Consider the following 18,312-nt stretch of genomic DNA (forward strand, 5'->3'; position numbering starts at 1 on the left):
CAAGTATAATCACTCATCTCATTGAGTGATTTCATCTCATTGAATCGCCTTGTTTTACCTTACTTTTTATCAGTCCTGGTTGAACTTCACTGAAGTAAGGATGCTAGGACTTTTTTGAAAAATTTTTAATTTTTGGATATATTGGTTGCATGTTATTGTGATTCTTTTTTTTTTCATATATTTTTGTCTTGCTGAGGACGGCCCTTGGACATAGGGCCGAAATATTCATTCAAATTATCTCCACTGTCTTGCAAAAAGATTTCCCTATTGTTCTTCGTACTTTTGTTGTAAGTATAATCACCTACGGAACTTGTGATTTATGCGCCAGGTTCGCATAGGTATGGAATCGTCTCCGGAGACGCGGACAAAGGGTCACTTTTTTTGTGTGGAGACTTCGGACTTTTTTTGTCAGTACTTCTTCAGTATGTGTTTATCAGGGTTGACACCGTCAGTAGGATTTTACTAGATCCAGTAAAAAAAGAAAATCTAGTAAATTTAAAGCATCTAGTAAATTTCCCGAAATCTAGTAAAAACTAGTAAAAAGTCATGATTTATAGTAAACAAAACTTTTTTTTTTTATTCCATGAATTCAGGGGAAAAAATTATCGTAAACATATGACAATTTACAAGTTTTGATTGTCTGTGTTACAATTTACAATTGTGCTTGTCTGTCTCAGAGACAGACAAGCAGTCGCCTATTTTCATTAACATACAATTCACTTCCGGCGTCTAAAGGTCGACAAAATCAGCTTTCTGTGTATCAAATCTTACCAACTAAAAGTGAAGCTATAATGACGCTTGGATGTCTGATATTTGGGAGTATATTGGAATCGAAACAGAAATCAATCACCTGAGGTGATTAGGTGAATCTTTTCACTTTGTAAATTCTATCTGAGTAAAAGTGTGTCCGTTCAGATATATTTTCACAAAATAGAAATGTAATATTATATATATATATATATATATATATATATATATATATATATATATATATATATATATATATATATATATATATATATATATATATATATATATATATATATATATAAAAAAATATATATATATATATATATCCAAAAAAGGATTTTTGAACTTGTAGGTTTCCGAAATTTTCAATCATACTATGAAAACGAAAGAAAAGAGGAAAAGAGAAAAAAAAGAAGAAAAAAGGAGAAAAGATTGTAAAAATTGCATAGATTAGCCTCCTATTACAAAAATCGATGCTTAATGGTGAGCTTGCAGCGTAGCCACACGCGCAAAAAATTTGTTTTAGTATTTAGTAAAAACAAATGCGATGTAGTAAATTTTTCCTCTCTGATTTAGTAAATTCTTCCAGGTCAGGGTGGCAACCCTGGTGTTTATACTTTGCTTCCTACCCAAAGTATAATCACCTACAGAATAAGTACTGACAAGACTTATCCTCTCCACACAAAAATAGTGACCCTTTGTCCGCGTCTCCGGAGACGATTCCATACCTATGCGAACCTGGCTACTAAATACCGTAGTTACACAATTCAATACAACTTTCCCGGTCTCTCGCCGCCTGAATCACGCTCTAGCTTAATTTATTAGCTCGTAGCAAAGTACTTTGGCTCGGAGCGATTAAGTAGTACAGCACTTTGTGTCTAGAGGCGCTGAGGTACGCGGGGTCACTTTTGGAGAGTTTTGTCAGTACTTGTTCCGTAGGTGATTATACTTTGCTTCCTACCTTAACTACCTCATTTCATACTACTTTATTACTGTTTCTTACTCCTCCTCTCACTTCCAAATCTCCAAATCTCCTCCATTTACTTCCAAATCTCCGACAAAATTGAAATTTCTTTTTCTATAACATCTCCTACAACTTTATCACGGTTTAACACTTCTTCAAAATGTTTCTGCCCGTCTCTCTTTAACATTTTCTTTGTCACTAATTGAAGTAGTACAAGTAGTATGCTACAAATATTATACTATTTTATACGTATTTAATACTAACCTGCAAATATTATACTAGAGTAGGGGTGTAGCCCATAATGGACAATATAGTCAAGAACAGGTTTTAGAGCCCAAAAATGCCGACCAAAACACTCAAAACTCAGAAGATTTACCCTTAATCAAATTCCAGTGCAATGATGTTTCGTTAATTAGGCTGTAATTTCCTATAGGGGCACTGCGTCTCCTGGTTACCCTGCAGCACTGTTTGCTCTGTCCTGGAAGGAGAAAGGAACTTATGACAAAGTGGAAACCCCAAATCATCTCACAACAGGGGAAAGGCCCCAAATTTAGTGGCGCAATTTCGTCAGAATCCAGGGGGAGGGGCGGGGGCAAAGTTGGAGCCAATTTTCCCATATCAAGTGAAAAGGACAGTGAAAACTGAAAAATGATCCCTATATTACCATAAAGGCAAATATATACTAAAGAAAACTGACCTGTTTCTCTGGATACTTGAAGTATGCAGGTTTATCTTAGTTTTGACAAGTTTTTTTTGCCGAAAGTAATTTCAGCTGGAGGGGGGAGCAAACCTGGGTCTGGATAGGGTCTGGAGTGCCCCCCCCCCTGCCACGTAGCAAGTTACGCCCCTGTCCAAAGGTAAAGAAGGAGGTTAGTTGATGGTTGGATGTGGAATCAAGAGCTAAGCAGAGTTGTTTCCTGTTCCGTTTAGGGGAATTCTTTTTTTGGACTTTGTCCTAAGGAATGTAGAAAAGGGGAGAGGAGAGCATGGTACCAAATAGGGAGGTAAAAGTCTCCTTGACTTGGATTCTTCAGATGCTCTGAGTGTCCTCGATATTGTTGACGAGTTTAATGAATTTCTGGAGGTTTTGAGAATTCAGGGTTTCAGGAATTCAGGCTGTTGAAAAAAGCTTGGAAGGGTTAGAAGATAAGTTTCCAAACTAAGATTTACTTATTAGAAGCTAAAGTCAGGGCAGGGGTTAAGTTTTGCTCTTGTTCTCCAAAAGGAGTGTTCTCTGAAAGGCTGAGGAAGATCTGTTAAATATTTTCCAAAGGAATTATCTAAGAACAGTTCTGAGTACTCGTTTGACTGGCTGTAACTGTGCATATAACAGTAAGCTGGGCAAAAATTTGGTTCGGTATAATGAAAGAAAGGTTAAGATGGCTAGGCCAAGTTTTACGTATGAAAGATGACACATTCCCAAAGATTGTCCTTTTTGGTTATTCATTTGAAGCCAAACAAAAAGCAGGCAGTCCCGAATAGGAAGGTTAGAGGTCATAGGGACGGAGGTTATAAGAAAAGATTTCAAGGAAATTCGAACCCCGTGGGAGGGCATAAAGATTGAAATTCTATATAAGTTGGGATTGCAGAGGAGTGTCCGCTGCCCTGTTGGCCTCGGGTGATTTGGTGATACACTAGGTGGTTTGAAGTAGCAGTAGTGATATATTTATTATACGAGGAAAATAAAATAAATTGAAAGACATTGAAAATTTAAGACAAAAAAGAATAGTTAAAAAAATTGTCGAAAAAATCTAAAAAATTAGCAAAATTAAAAGAATATCAGCTAAGCGTTATCACCTTACGCAAGTTCCGACCAGACCCTTTAACAAACTTATACACAAGACTTTTAATTTGGTCTATTTTTTTAGATGTATGGATTGTTTGTAATGGGTTTTTTTTTTTTTTTTGTAATGGATTTTTTCGCTTTGTTACAACAATAAGAATACAGTGGAATACCATTCAAGAGTAGAATACAAGTTACAACATTTAATATTTCTTTATTTTATTTGTCCACTAGAGACCCAACCCTACCATGTTTATTATTTACACGCCTGTCCAAAGGGGCAGGATTCTACCCCTGAAATTGCTCAGAAATATCCATAATTTCTGGAAACTAAAAAATGGTGGCATAAAAAAAAATGCATTTTTGATGTTTTGAAACCGCCTCCTAGGGGTTAGAACTGTTTGTACCTGTGAAAACATAGTATTTGTTTTGCCTTATAAATAACGGCTAATTGACATTAAATCAGCAACTACTTTTGGATGCAGCTACTGGTTTTACAAGTCATTTCCAACGGTTCTAAGTGCTTTGTTGTTAGGTGCTTTTTCTTAGAGTTTAATCACTTTTTTTTTTATTAGCACGATTTTGGCAGCCACTTCGCGGCCAAGTGTCAATTTACGACATGATTTTCAGCTCTCGCCGCAATTCTAATTTATAGCTTGGTAACGAGAAATGATACGTAAAAGCATTGATTCGACTATCGAATTCTATCCCCCGGAGTTCAGAACTTCTCCCCCCCCCGAAAGGTTACATCTTAGGGAACCAATGCCAATATGGTATTTCTTTTGCCTTTCAAAGAAGCGGATAATTTGAGAGTTAATTAGTACCTGTTTTTGGACGCAGCTACTGGCATTCTTTTCTGCTTTTACCAGGCATTTCCAACAGTTCAATCTATTTTGTTATTAGGGGCTTTGTTTTTACTTTAGAGTTTAATCGCCTTTTTATTTATTAGCACGATTTTTGGCAACCGCTCCGCCACCAAATGTTAATTAGAGCCTGATTTGGGTCTCTCGCCAGGATTCTAATTTAGGTTTTTGGCGACTAAAATTATGCTTAAAAGGTACTGATTCTAATCACGAATTCTACCTCCAAAATTATTTCACGAACTACCCCCACCCCTTAAAACTATTAATGTGGTGACCGAAAAATGTTTTTTGTGTGTGTGTTTAGCACAACACCTCCCTGAATCCCCCCGCTACCTAAGATAATTTAGTAATAATTTTGCATTCAAAGGAGCGAATAGTTTGACATTAAATGAGTTCCTGTTTTTGGATGCAATTACTGATATTCTGGTTCTACCAGTCATTTCCAACGGTTCAAAGTTTTTTGTTGCTAAGCGTTTGTTTAGAGTTTAATCACTTTTTTAATTTATTAGCACGATTTTGGCCGTCGCTTCGCGGCCAAGCGTTAATTTAAGACCTGATTTTCAGCTCTTGCCCGAATTCTAATTGGGTTTCTCGAGGACTGGTGAAAATTATCCTTTAAAAGTATTGACGATTCTCTTGTATTTTTAGATTATGAATGTTTTATAGCTACGTTGTTTGTTCTCTTTTTTTAAGGAGTGGGAATAATTAATGATTGTAATATACAATTGTTATTGACAGTGTTTTTGCTCTCGGGCTTTGAACGGGAAGGCGTCATAACATTTAACCGTCAGGACCACTAACGTCAGGACATCGACAAAATCCGTCATAACGTCGACAAAAAAATCCGTCAGGCCATCTACAAATTTTAAAACTTTAGTTTTTTGGGGTTTAGGGGGGGAGAAGGTACCTAAGTTTGGTTAGGTTACGTATTTAATATATGCTATGCTTTACCCCCACCCCACCCCTGATGTGCAAATATATAGCCAAATCTGTTTTTAAACTATTATATGCTTATTACTATTATATAAACTTATAAATTTCTTGTCTGTGTCCTGACGGTTAGATGTTATGTCGTTTAGTGCTTGTGACGTTTAGACGAAATGGTAGCACCCCTTTTGAACATTATTTTCAGATATTTTTCGGCATTTTTCGAAGACAACATTTTAACTTGAAGTTATTGCGGTTTTTCCATGTTTTGAATTCGCAAAGATAAAATCAAACGTTTTATATATTAAGAAATTTCAATATTGCTCACTAAACTAACGTAACGATTACTTATGCCATCTGGTTTGAACCATCATACAATTTTCTGACGTTCAACTTAAATTAATCACGCCATTCATGACGTTCAATTTCAATTAATCACGCCATTCATGACGTTCAATTTCAATTAATCACGTCAATCATGTCGTTCAATTTCAATTAATCACGCCATTCATGACGTTCAATTTCAGTTAATCACGCCATTCGTGACGTTCAATTTCAATTAATCACGCCATTCGTGACGTTCAATTTCTATTAATCACGCCATTCATGACTTTCAATTTCAATTAATCACGCCATTAATGACGTTCAATATAAATTAAACAGGCCATTCATGAGGATCAATTTCAATTAATCACGCCATTAATGACGTTCAATTTAAATTAAACAGGCCATTCATGACGTTCAATTTAAATTAATCACGCCATCCATGACGATCAATTTCAATTAATCACGTCATTCATGATGTTCAGTTTCAATTGATCATGCCATTCATGCCGTTCAATTTCAATGAATCACGCCATTCATGGCGATCAATTTCAATTAATTACGCCATTGAATGAGTTCTCACTCAGTGTTCAAGGAAAAATTGTTTACTTAAGGCACCATGGATATCAAAACTAAGACGCTTTGCTCCCTTGGAACCCATCTTAGCTCTGTTAACCATCAATTTCTAAGTTTCGTCCACACAGTTCTGCCGCGCTTGGTACATTCCCCAAACGCTTGGCACAGTTCCACAACACTTGGCACGTGCCACATGGTGTACATAGAGTGGGTTACTCCTTTGTTGTTTCAAAATTACCAACTTATTAGGCCAGTATCATATTTTCGTCAGTGTTGCCACGTTGAGTCATAAAAAGGAATAAGTGAAACCAATTAATTATGTTTGACGACGGTTTCCGTCCATACAACACGAAATGTGAACAATGCTTGTTCCTATTGACAAATACAAATTAAAAGGAAAGCTTGGCCTTCTTAAGCTGTTTTGGCGCCAAATATTTTTAGCTCAATTTTTGATGATGTTTTGGATGCTATTTTTTTCCTTATTTTTATTTTCAATTTGGAGCCCACAACAACTGTATAACTGCACATGGGCGGGTTTTAGTTAAAAAAACCGCCAAAATTCCCGATTTTTCTAATTTTGTAAGAGATATGTGTTTTAAGGTGTCTCCACATCTTAAAACAGCAAGTTTCTAGGAATTCAGCTTTTTTTTTAAACTACAAATGTTTAATGGCAGTATCACATTTTCGTCAATGTTGCTACGTTGAACCGTGAAAACATAAATGAAACTAATCAGTTAAACATGACACCACTTTTCGTCCATCAAAATTCAAACATTAAAAATCTTTGGACTTCCAAAAAACAACTAACCTTCAAAGGAAAGCTACATCTTCTTAATTACTTTGCTGCCATATGTTTTTAGTTTATTTTTGGCTGATTTTTTCTGGCATTTTTTTTTTTAATTTGGCGCCCACTACAGCAAAAAATTATATAACTACATATGAAGGTCTTTGGTCATTAAAGATCAAATTCCCAATTTTCTAATTTCCCAATTTTCTAATTTTCAAACATATATGTGGTTGTGTAAATTTCCACTTAACCAACTCAATAACGTTTCAGTTTCGATTTTCTGTGCACTTTAAGGACTTTCTAGTCAGGGACGTAATTTGCTATGGGGGCAGGGGGGCAACTGTTCCTCCCCGACCTTGGTTGCCCCCCCCCCCCCGCTGAAATTTAGTTTCTTCAAAAATCTTGTCAAAATTCAAGTTCATTGAGCATTCAAATTCAAGCATAATTCAAGTATCCACATAAACGAGTCAGTTTTCTTTAGTATATCTTTGCCTTTATGGTCCTATATGGTACATTTTTCAGTTTTCACTGTCATTTTCACTTCATTTGGGAAAATTGGCTCCAATTTTAACCTCCCTTTCCCTCCCTACCAGAATTGTGAAGAAATTACGCCACTGTTTCTAGTCTACGTATCTAACTTAAGCTCTAAATTTGTACATACGTTTTTCAATTTAGTGCTGATTTAAGTGGCAATGATGTTTTTTTGTAAATGATCCATAAGGCTTTAATAAAGTTATCCATCCGTTTATCACCTGTAAGATCAGTTTTATAAGGGGTTGCCCGCTTTCCGCCACCTGTTGTACATCTCCGAGTACCATGTCCGCCGCACAGTTCCGCAATGCGTGGCACAATTCCATGACTTTTTGTACAGTCCCCACAACGAGTGGCGTAGTTCTGGCATGCTTGGCATGGTACAATCTCTTTGCCGAAACTCAATCAAAAATCTTTTGATTGAGTTCATAAATCTGTTTTAAGGTACTTCTTAAGAATCCGGTAAACACGCGAGAAGTGAAGTTTCGTTAATGCTAATGAAATAAAACAAAATAGGTGGAAAATATAATAGTTTCTGAACAAATTTGGGCTATATATTTGCACATTTGGGGGGGGGGGGGTGGTGTTGGTAAAGAATAGCATATATTAAACACGTAACCAAACCTAACCTAGGTAAAATTTTTTTGCCCCTTAAACCCCCAAAAACTAAAGTTTAAATCTTTGTCACGCAATGAACAATACCTCACACGGCAGCGGAAAGCTGTTTTTCGAAAAAAAAAACTTTCTTTTTTTTGTCGGTGCTTTTAGGGACGCCAATTGGCTGGGATGGGGAGTTATAGATTTTCAAAAATACATTTTTAAATTAAATTGAAAACTACAACAAAATTGCGCCCCTCTCCCCTCCCATCCCTAGATTTATTAATATATTGTTAAAATCTTTATTTAAAAGAAATCCTGTCACCCCCTACGCTTTCGTGACTTGGCCCCGCTAGTTATTTGTTCGACGTTCATCATCCAGGCGCATACGCAGGAGTAATTTCTTAGTTTTGATATTGGTTTCTAGTTTGTTTTTCAACGAAGCTTTATAATCATCTTGGATTTTTGCTGGTTCCTTTGTTTTAGTCTTTCTTCTATTTTAGCTATAAATCACATTTTCCTTTCCAGTTGTCGGAATAGGCAGGGGATATGTGCCCTTAGATTTTTTTTTGCCCCATAGATTCTGAAAAATTGTTTATTTTGGTATTTTCATTTTAGAAAATTGAGAAACATAACAAAATTGACCATCCCTTTTGATTTTGAAAAAACATACATTTTGGTCCTCCCCCTAGCCGAATTTCCGTCGATTGATGCCACTGCTGAAGTCCTAAATTGTACTGCTTGATAATTCTCCTGCCATTTATATTCCTGATCCTTGTGTTTGCCTGCTCTCCGTGAACGTCAACAGTTCTCCCTGGACAAATTTGACTTTTCCCTTGTCAACCCTTTCCTCTACTTATGTCTTGCCTCCCTCCTTGTGCCCCAACAAAAATCCTCGTTTTACCTTATCGAATTTTCCCCCGAATGACATAGAAGAAATTTCCTCCCTATGCACTTGAAACGTTCAATAAGTGTATATCCTCCCCTTCTCCTCATTCATGTAAGGTTTATTGCAAACTTTTTTTGTTGCTTCTGTTTTATTTTTTCTTTGGTATAGCCACTATATTCTCTTAAGTTTTGTTTTAATCACTGTCTTCGGAAAGATCCTTAACCTACATAGTTTATTTTTTTGTTGGAGGAACTCACTGCTGACATTAGTTCAAAAAAAGGAAAGAACTGCTACCTTAAAAAGCCCTTTTCATGTTTTCTTTTTTTCATTTCGGCAGCCCAGGCAGTGGCGCAAGAACCAATGAATAATTCCCCCTAGTCTTGAGATTAATCACTCCGCCCATATGATCAGTGTCAAAATACCCTAATTTTCGGGGTAGTTTTTTTTTTCATTCCAAATAATACCAAAGATTAGCATATTGTGTTTGTTTTTATTTTAAGAACTGGCACATTGAAAGCATCAAGCATTTTTCCTGCAATAGTTTTTGAAGTCTTCTGTGAAACTTGTGCCAATCTGATGCCAAATTTGTTGTGAAAGAAGGAAAAGCATCAGATATTAGATATTGAATAATATTGAATTTAACCGGTTTTTACATATAAAAAGATAAAAAAAAATGACAGGGAACAGCAAATTTGTGTGGAAGTTGGAGGGGTATATTCGAGGGGGGCTCAAACCCTCTGCCTCCCAAATTTTGAGGTTTTCCATGTAATCCCCCTATTTTCGCGCTTTATTTGAAGTCAAGCCTCCCCCATCCCTCCTGAGATGAATTTCTACGTGTGTGTCTGTCCGTGTGTATAGCATTTGTAGAAAGTTTAACGAGGATTTTTATTTTATTTTAGAGGGTTTCTGAATTTTTAATCAGAATTAAATGTTTTCAAACAGTTCGTGGTAGTAAGTAAGAATCGAGATGGCTCGATAGTAAGCGAAACTGTAAAAAACAGAATCTTGATAAAAACAGATACATCAAAAGTGTTAGCTTTTTATGCTGATCAAGCAGTTCGTGGTAACGAACTGTAAGTAAGGAGCGATGTGGCTCAATAGTAACCGAAAGTATAAGAAAGAGTCTCGATTAAATTAAATTAAAAAAAAATTCAACTGAAAGTAAGGAGCAACTTAAAATGAACAGAAATTAATACGTATATATGGAGATTCGCCCCCTTGTCAGTACCTCGCTCTTTGCACTAAAGTTTTTTTAGTTTCTTCAAAGGACCTATTTATTCTAATTAAACGACCTTTGACATTCAGGGATCATTCTTAAAGAATTGGACTTTTAAGTCTTTTTGTACTTTTAAAAGCGCTATTTATTCTAATTAAACGGCCTTTGTGATTCAGGGGTCATTCTTAAAGAATCAGGGAAAATATCGAATCTTAGCTTAAAGAGCTAGGTATTGATGAGGGGGTGGCCGCCCTGATATATGTAATAATTTCTGTTGGTTTTAAGTTTTAATGTTGCTCCCTACTTTCAATTGAAAAATTTGTTGTTTTATTTTATTTAGTTAAATAAAGAAGACAAGTTAGTTCTAGTTATTTCAGTTATTTAAATAAAAAAAAGTTTTTTCAATTGAAAGTAAGGAGCAACATTAAAACTTAAGACGTCGAAAAAACGTTTTTTTTTATTTAAATTCTTATCATTTTTTAAATGATGCCAGGGAATCCGGCTCCACCTCCACGGACAAATTCCACCTCTCCATAGAAAGATCCTTTAGAGTCTAGGGAGTTCAATCCCGGTGAAAATTGAGTCGGCAATGAGAATGTAAGACAAAGAAAAAGAATTTCCTATAGGAATTCTGGCAAATTTCCCAGTACAAAATTTTCCCTGTAAATCCCCCCGGAAACTTCGCTTCCCAGAGAAAAACCTTCCCGTGAGTCAGCATAATAAGCCGATGCTTTTGATTGGTATCAAAATTCTGTTTTTTAGAGTTTCGGTTACTATTGAGCTGCGTCGCTCCTTACTTACAGTTCGTTACCACGAACCGTTTTATTCCAAATATTTAAAGCTCGTCAAGTTTAAAGTTACCCATCAAAAGATATTATAGAACCCTATTATAGAGGTTCCAAGCTCCTATATACAAAAATGTGGAATTTGCATTTTTTTTTTTTTTCCGATCATGAATGCGTGTTTATTAATTTTATTTTTTTTTATGGGTGGTCGAATCGAACCAGGGATTCTAGAAATAGGGAGATGGCTGATTTGAATAGAAATTAAAAGTTCTAGTGCGTTTTTTAAGTTATCTACAAAATTGGAGGGCAACTACCCCCCTTCCACGTTCTCTTTTCTCCAAGGACATCAGATCAATTTTTTTAGACAGCCCTTTGATTCAGCATAGTTAAAAGGTCTAATAACTATCGATTTGGAAATAGCACGACCTGCCATAGTCCCTGGGGAAAGGGCTGTAAGTTAAGCAATTTGGGAATTGTTCACATATAGTAGGCTATTTGTTATTGGAAAATACTTGGCAATTTTTTGGGGGTATTTTTGCGACGGTATTTTTCATTAAGAGGATATTCCGTTGAGGGAAGTTTCCGGGGGAATTTTCCATGGAAAATTTTACACAGGGGGGTGTAAGGGGATATCCTAGCATGATTTAAAAAATGGTCAGAAATAAAAAAAGACAAGTTTTTCAACTGAAAGTAAGGTGCAACAATAAAAATTTAAACGAACAGAAATTATTCCGTACATTAGGGGGGGGGGTCCTCTTCTTCAGCCCTCGATCTTTACGCTAAAATTGGACAATTCTTTTTGCCACAATTCTTTAGGAAAGACTGTTAAAACACAAGGAACGCTGAATTTGAATGAGATATATTTTAAAGACCTTCTTAAGACTTAGCGTAAAGAGTGAGAGTTGAGGAAGGGGCATCCCCCTAATATACGGAATAATTTCTGTTCGCTTGAAGTTCTAATGTTTCCCCTTACTTTGAGTTGAAAAAACCTGTTTTTTACTTAATAAAAAGTAATGGGATTACGTATAATAGAAAGTTGGGCATCTATAGAGTCCCATTAAACAACAGTTGGATTCCCAATTACAGCAAGATATAACACAAAAAGAATCTGGTACTTTCCCATTATGTGGGCACCTCTAAAAACCAGTCACGAAAACCCGAGGCATCCACTCGACAAAAGCAGATTTTTGACGCTATCTGATGTTGTATAAACAAGTATTCAGGGGCCTAACACTCTGATAACTATATTTAAACTGTTGTTTTTTGGGGTTTAGGGGGGAAAAGGTACCTAGGATAGTTTAGGTTACGTATTTAATATATGCAATGCTTTTCCCCCCCCCCCCCCCCCGAATATGCCAAGACATAGCCCAAATTTTGTTAACAAACTATTATATATTCATCCTATTTTGTTTTATTTCATTAGCATTAACCAAACTTGACTTTTTAGAGGTGTCCACATAATGGGAAAGTACCAAGAATCTTTTAATAAAGCGGTGAATTAACATTCGTGTATATTCTAGCGTGTGTACAGGATAGGGGTCAGGATGGATTCAGCCTTGTAAATGTTTGTTAAAGGGCCATTGAACAATCGAATTAAACAAAAATCCAAGCGGGATAGACGTGACGAGGGACATGCCAGTATGATGAAGTCACTTCTAGTCCCTTCTCCATCAACATGCAATGCTGTCTTGACCTTAACCCGTCAGCTGAAATTCTCTCTATGCCCACAGCGATCTTCTTCTAAAATGTTCTTGCAACGTTACGGCTTTACAACTAAACGTATTTAGAAAACTCGTTTTTTATTTTTTTTTTTTTTTTTTTTTTTATATCTCTCTCTACTGGGCGTGTTGTCATCATAGCTGTTGGTAGTAAACGTTTTTTTGTTTTGTTTTTTTTTTTTTAGTGCCCTTTAAGCATGCAAATTTGAAACTGCTCACCCGGATAAACACCTAAGCTATTTACACGTGACAGTGAAAAATTACAAGCCATTTACACGATTTTGGTTGTGTCCCGCCTTCAACCTATAGGTTGTACAGTTTTTCATTTGTCCTTTAAATGTAATAAATATTGGCAAAATTTTATTAGCCTTGTAAGAAAATCAACTAAAGAGAAAACTTTCCTATAATTCTGTGCTTCAATTCCATTGGCATGTTCTTGTGAGTTTTTCTCGTAAGCCAATCACCATTCCTCTAGCGCATTTAAAGAGAGAGAGAGAGAGAGAGAGAGAGAGAGAGAGAGAGAGAGAGAGAGAGAGAGAGAGAGAGAGAGAGAGAGAGAGAACTATGGAAGAAACTTAAGCGAGATCAGAAAGGAAAGTCGATTTTCAAATGTGAAATTAGGCAAGAAATCCCAATTTATTTCGATCATTTCCATGGATTTTCTCTCTGGAGCACAGGAACGGCAATGGGAGAACACAGAATCAAATAGGGATGAAAAACTTTCCTGGGCCTGTCTATGTCTAAACGGAAAGCAGGTCGCCCTCGGTTGGGGTGGGAGGATTTTATAAGGGAAGATTTAAGGGAAAGGGGGATTTCCTGGGAGGGTGTAAAAAGGAGGTGGAACGTGCGTAGCTGTGTTGACCTCCGGTGGCTTGTTGCTGCTGGGAATTGTTAGTAGTAGTAGTAGTAGGCAATAAAGCATTGGATGTTTCGAAGGGTCGCCAACCTTCAGAAATCACACTCTAGTTGTCGCTGGTCAAGCGTGCCTGAACTGTGTGGCACTCATGGTGGCTCCTTGGGATGTTTATGGAAATACTACATTAATTAAAACTGAAAGACACTTACCAGTAGATAGAACTTAGTTTTAATGGAAGTTGTTCTCTTCAGTAATTGCTGAAAATGGTGCTCATGGTGCTTACAACGGTGCTCAACCAGGAAATTAGTTCGGCTTCACTTCCCTTGGTGCCGCTTATTCATATTAAGGTACCTTGAGGATAACTAAGAAAGGAAAGAATTCTAATCTAGTCAACTTAATTGTTTACGGTATAAACGGCGTACTCAGTGCAGGGACCGTCGTATGAAGGTTTTAGGTTGATCATTAATCTCCCCTCATCTAAAGGCTAAAAATCCAAAAATGGTAACCACATTAAATTCGAACAAAATAGAACTTTTCCATTACATTGACTTGAAAACAAGTAACGAGCCAGGAATTTTGAGGGGAATAATTTTTGAAAGAAAAGACAAAAATTGACAAATTACTTTAAAATGAACAAGTTGTAAGAAAGTTTGGTACTTGTTTAGAATCCAGTAAACACGCGAGAAAGACCTCATCTAAATCTCAAAGATGCTATATGAAAAGTAACGAAACTTCACCTATTGCGTGTTTACTGGATACTAAACAAGGACCGTAAGGCTATATAAAATGTTGAGTTCGTCCCTGGTCTAAAAAAAAATCCCGCCTTCCCGAGGGTTTCTGCGTAGAGTGGCGCTACTTTCGAAAAAGGGCGCAACTCAGAAGGTATTTTCCTTATTTAAAGTATTAATCTAACTTACTGAATATTTACAAGGAGGGGGCTAGGTAGAAAGAATGTCAAAGACAAGGCACCGTCAAGCTATTAGTAAACCCAATATGCCAAACAATAAGATTACGAAATCGACACGAATTTAATTTGAAACGTTATAAATAAAGTAAAAAATAGGCTAATATCACCCTCAACTGATAGGGTCACGACAGTTCATACTAAAACACTCGAGGTAGCAATAAACAAGTTCAGTTATCAAGACAAAACTACCTTAAACTTAGATCACAGCCTTGTATTGCTTAAAATAGCACTTTTTCAATTGGATAATTGGTCCTTAGCATTCCACTTATTGTGAAAGATTTATTTTCTGCTGTTTCAAGTTCTTCTATGATGGGTTCGATTTCATCGTCATCTGACTCTGGCTCGGATAAGAAAGGTAATGGCAGTTCTTCATCTGTGCACAGTCCATTTTCACTTAATGATAAGCAGGAACTGGATTCCGATAGCCTTTCCATTTTTAGTAGAATTCCAAGTAGGCTCGTATTGGTCAAACTCATTGTTATATTAAATTTAGATTTTTTGGCATGTAAAGAACTTAGCTCGTAGTATATGGACACTAAATATACCACAGCATTTATAATAGCCAATAGGCTGAAGAGGTCTTGTCTCGTCAATTTACACATTGTGACTGAGGGATTCTTATGAATATTCTTAATGCATTTTCTCTTTAATGCATTTTGAAAATGCCGCCTCCGCAGTGCTAGTTTAAAAAACTAAGCTCGACTTTCGGGTATTTCGGGTTATAGGGTTTGTTACTTACGCTCTTCTCTCTATCTTGTCTGGTCATGGTATATATTTGACTGTCTAAGTGAAAAGACGTATGTCATTGAACTTGAGATTTTTTTTTTCTCGTGTTCTTTTATTGCAAATGATTACAATAAACTTCGTGAAACGGTATTATCTAATTCGGTCATAATTAATTTTTGTCCACTATGTTTCTGTTTGGTCATCTCCAATTCCTTCCTGCAAAAAGAATGCCGTCGAATTTTACAAAGCAACATAACTTCTAGTCTTGAATACTTTAGTCTTAAACAATTTTCACAATTTGGTACTTTCGTATTAGCCAGTACACACTGGGGACAATATTCTGGCGTACACACACGTGTACGCCAGTACACGTATTAGCCAGTACACACAGTACACACTAATACGGAAGCATGGGTGACCATAAGGGAGGCACGAATTTCCGTTCGTTTTTTATTGACAAAGTCATTTTCATGAAAATAAAATAATATTTTATATCTTTTCGGGTTTTTTTCTATAAGAATCCATAGTTTGGCATAATTGTGGGGGTTTGACATGCCCAATATCCCTAAAGACATAGTTGCTGGACCGTTCTACTATGCTGAACAAAATAGTTGTCTCAATATGTTGACTAATTGTGTTTGGGAAATAAATCGGCTTGAGAGACGGGCTGATTGCCTTCCAATCTCTTTTTACTCTTAGAAAGGATCCCAGAACTTTCAATTTTGAATCGAATTAGCTTCTTTAAACGTTTCAAAGATATTTCTAGCTATAATAGAGTGGTGTTGCCTATGATATTATATGCCTTTTTGAAAACCTACCTGTATACAGTTTTTTTTTTGTTTAATTGGAGCGCCCCCTAAAGACTCACCTTAATTTTCTTAGTGTCATTAGTTACAGTAACTGTATTTGTAGTACTAAAAGTATACACTTGGTGCCTTATGGCTAGTTCAAAATCCCCCACAGCTAACTCTTAAAGATCTAACTTAATAATATAAGCTGTTCTTGAGATATTGCTTTGTCACCTTTTTGAAAGTTTACATGCTCATAGTTTGTTTTGATTTAGTTCAACGTCCGCCGAAATATTTCTTATATTTGATTACTGAAGACATTGTTATATTCTTTTTGGACTATTGGCTACAAAATGGCTGTCTCACAATTTCGATTGAATGTGTTTTTGGGAAAAGAGGATGTCAGGGAGAGGGGGGCAATTTTCTCTCCATCACGCTTGACTCTTAAAGCGGAACTAGAACTACGCATTTCCAACCAAAAGAGCCTCCTCTAAAGCTCACAAGACCACCTCTTCATAAAAACCTTACATCCCCCCGGGGCACAACTCAAAACCCTTATATCCATACTTTGGGGGGAGGGGGTAGTGTCAACCCCAAAGACCGTGTTATGAGATCTTTGGACTATTTTTGAACAAATGGTTATCTTAAAATTCCTATCAGATGCATTGGGGGGAAATATGGGGGGCCCTCCGATAAATTTTACTCTTAAAAATGGCTCTTCTACTTTCTATTTCCAATCCAATGAGCCCCCTCCGAATTTTACACGACCACCTTTTCCATAAAAACCTTAAATGCCCTCAGGGCATATCTTACAACCCTTGCCCTAAGGACTGTGAGGGGGTTCTCATCCTCGAAGGCGTAATTTCTGGACTTTTGAACTACGTCAAACAAAATAACTATCTCGAAATTTAGATTGAAGGTGTTTGGGGAAGTGATGGGTGTGGGGGTAGCTGCCCTCCAATCACTTTTGACTATTAAAGAGGGCGCTAGCCCTTTCAATTACCAACCAAATGAGCCCTTTTTGAAGTTTCTATAACAACAAATGGCCATCTTAAAATTTCTGTCAGATGCGTTTCGGGAAAATAAGACGTGTGTGTGTGGGAGGGGGGGGGGGCTAGTTGCTACCTGACCATTTCGAAAAAAAGCACTATAACTTCTGATTACCAATCCACTGAGCCTTCTGTCAAGTTTATACGACCACCATTTCTATAAAAACCTTATATGCCACCAGGGCATAACTTTCAACCCTTGCACTGAGGCCTATATGGGGGGGGGGGTTATCCTCAAAGACATGATTTCTGGACCTTTCAACTACACTGAACAAAATGGCTATATAAAAATTATGATTGAATGTGTTTGGGGAAATGATTGCTGTACGGGGGGGGGGGGCTGGATGACCTCCAATCACTTTTGACTGTTCAAAAGGCCAGTAAAACTTCTCATTACCAATCAAATAAGTCCCCTCTGAGATTTATAAGACCACCCTTTCTATAAAAAAAAACTTTGTATTCCCACTGGGCATAGCTTACAACCCTTACTCTGAGGGTTTGGGGGGGGGCTTACTGTCATTTTGAAAGTCATAATTTCCGGACCTTTAAACTGCACAAAATGGTTATCTCAAAATTTTGATTGGATGTGTTTGGGGAAGTGATTGGCGTGGGGGAGGGGAGCTGGTTGCCCTCGATGAGCTCTTTTGAGGTTTCTATGACATTTCTTTCTATAAGAAGTGCCCTGGTCTAAAAAATAAAGCAATATATTGTGCCCACATCGCTCTTTACTTAGGCAGCGCGATAGTGCTGCCTATGATATTTTGTCTTGAGGTTTCAATTAAACAGCACTGGAAGTGCTGTTTAATTGACCACCCTTTCTGTAAAAAAAAACTATTTAATACGACCGCCCTTTCTACTTAAAACTTTATATTGTCACAGGGCATAACTTACAACCCTTACTCTGAGGGTTGTGGGGGGGGGGGGACTGTCATTCTCAAATTCATAATTTCCGGACCTTAAAACTACACTGAACAAAATGGTTACTCAAAATTTTGATTGGATGTGTTTGGGGAAGTGATTGGCGTGGGGGAGGGGGAGCTGGTTGCCCTCTATGAGCTCTTTTGAAGTTCCTATGACATTTCTTTCTATAAGAAGTGCCCTGGTCTAAAAAAATTATATTGTGCCCACATATGTTATTTTGTCTTGAGATTTCAATTAAACAGTACTGGAAGTGCCGATTAGACCAGGTAAGCCCCCCCCCCCCCTAAAATTCAGC

At 36.9% G+C, this 18,312-nt stretch overlaps 1 protein-coding gene across 1 annotated transcript in view; it reads left to right on the plus strand.

Moving 5' to 3' along the window:
- The window catches only part of LOC148947340 (uncharacterized), a 327,588-nt gene that overhangs the window by 158,441 nt on the left and 150,835 nt on the right, over positions 1–18,312 (plus strand). The window lies entirely within an intron of this gene.

The sequence above is a fragment of the Artemia sp. Qi Xiang Cuo genome, chromosome 10 (genome assembly GCF_049724085.1).
Source record: "Artemia sp. Qi Xiang Cuo chromosome 10, ASM4972408v1, whole genome shotgun sequence".
Classification (NCBI taxonomy): Eukaryota; Metazoa; Arthropoda; class Branchiopoda; order Anostraca; family Artemiidae; genus Artemia; species Artemia sp. Qi Xiang Cuo.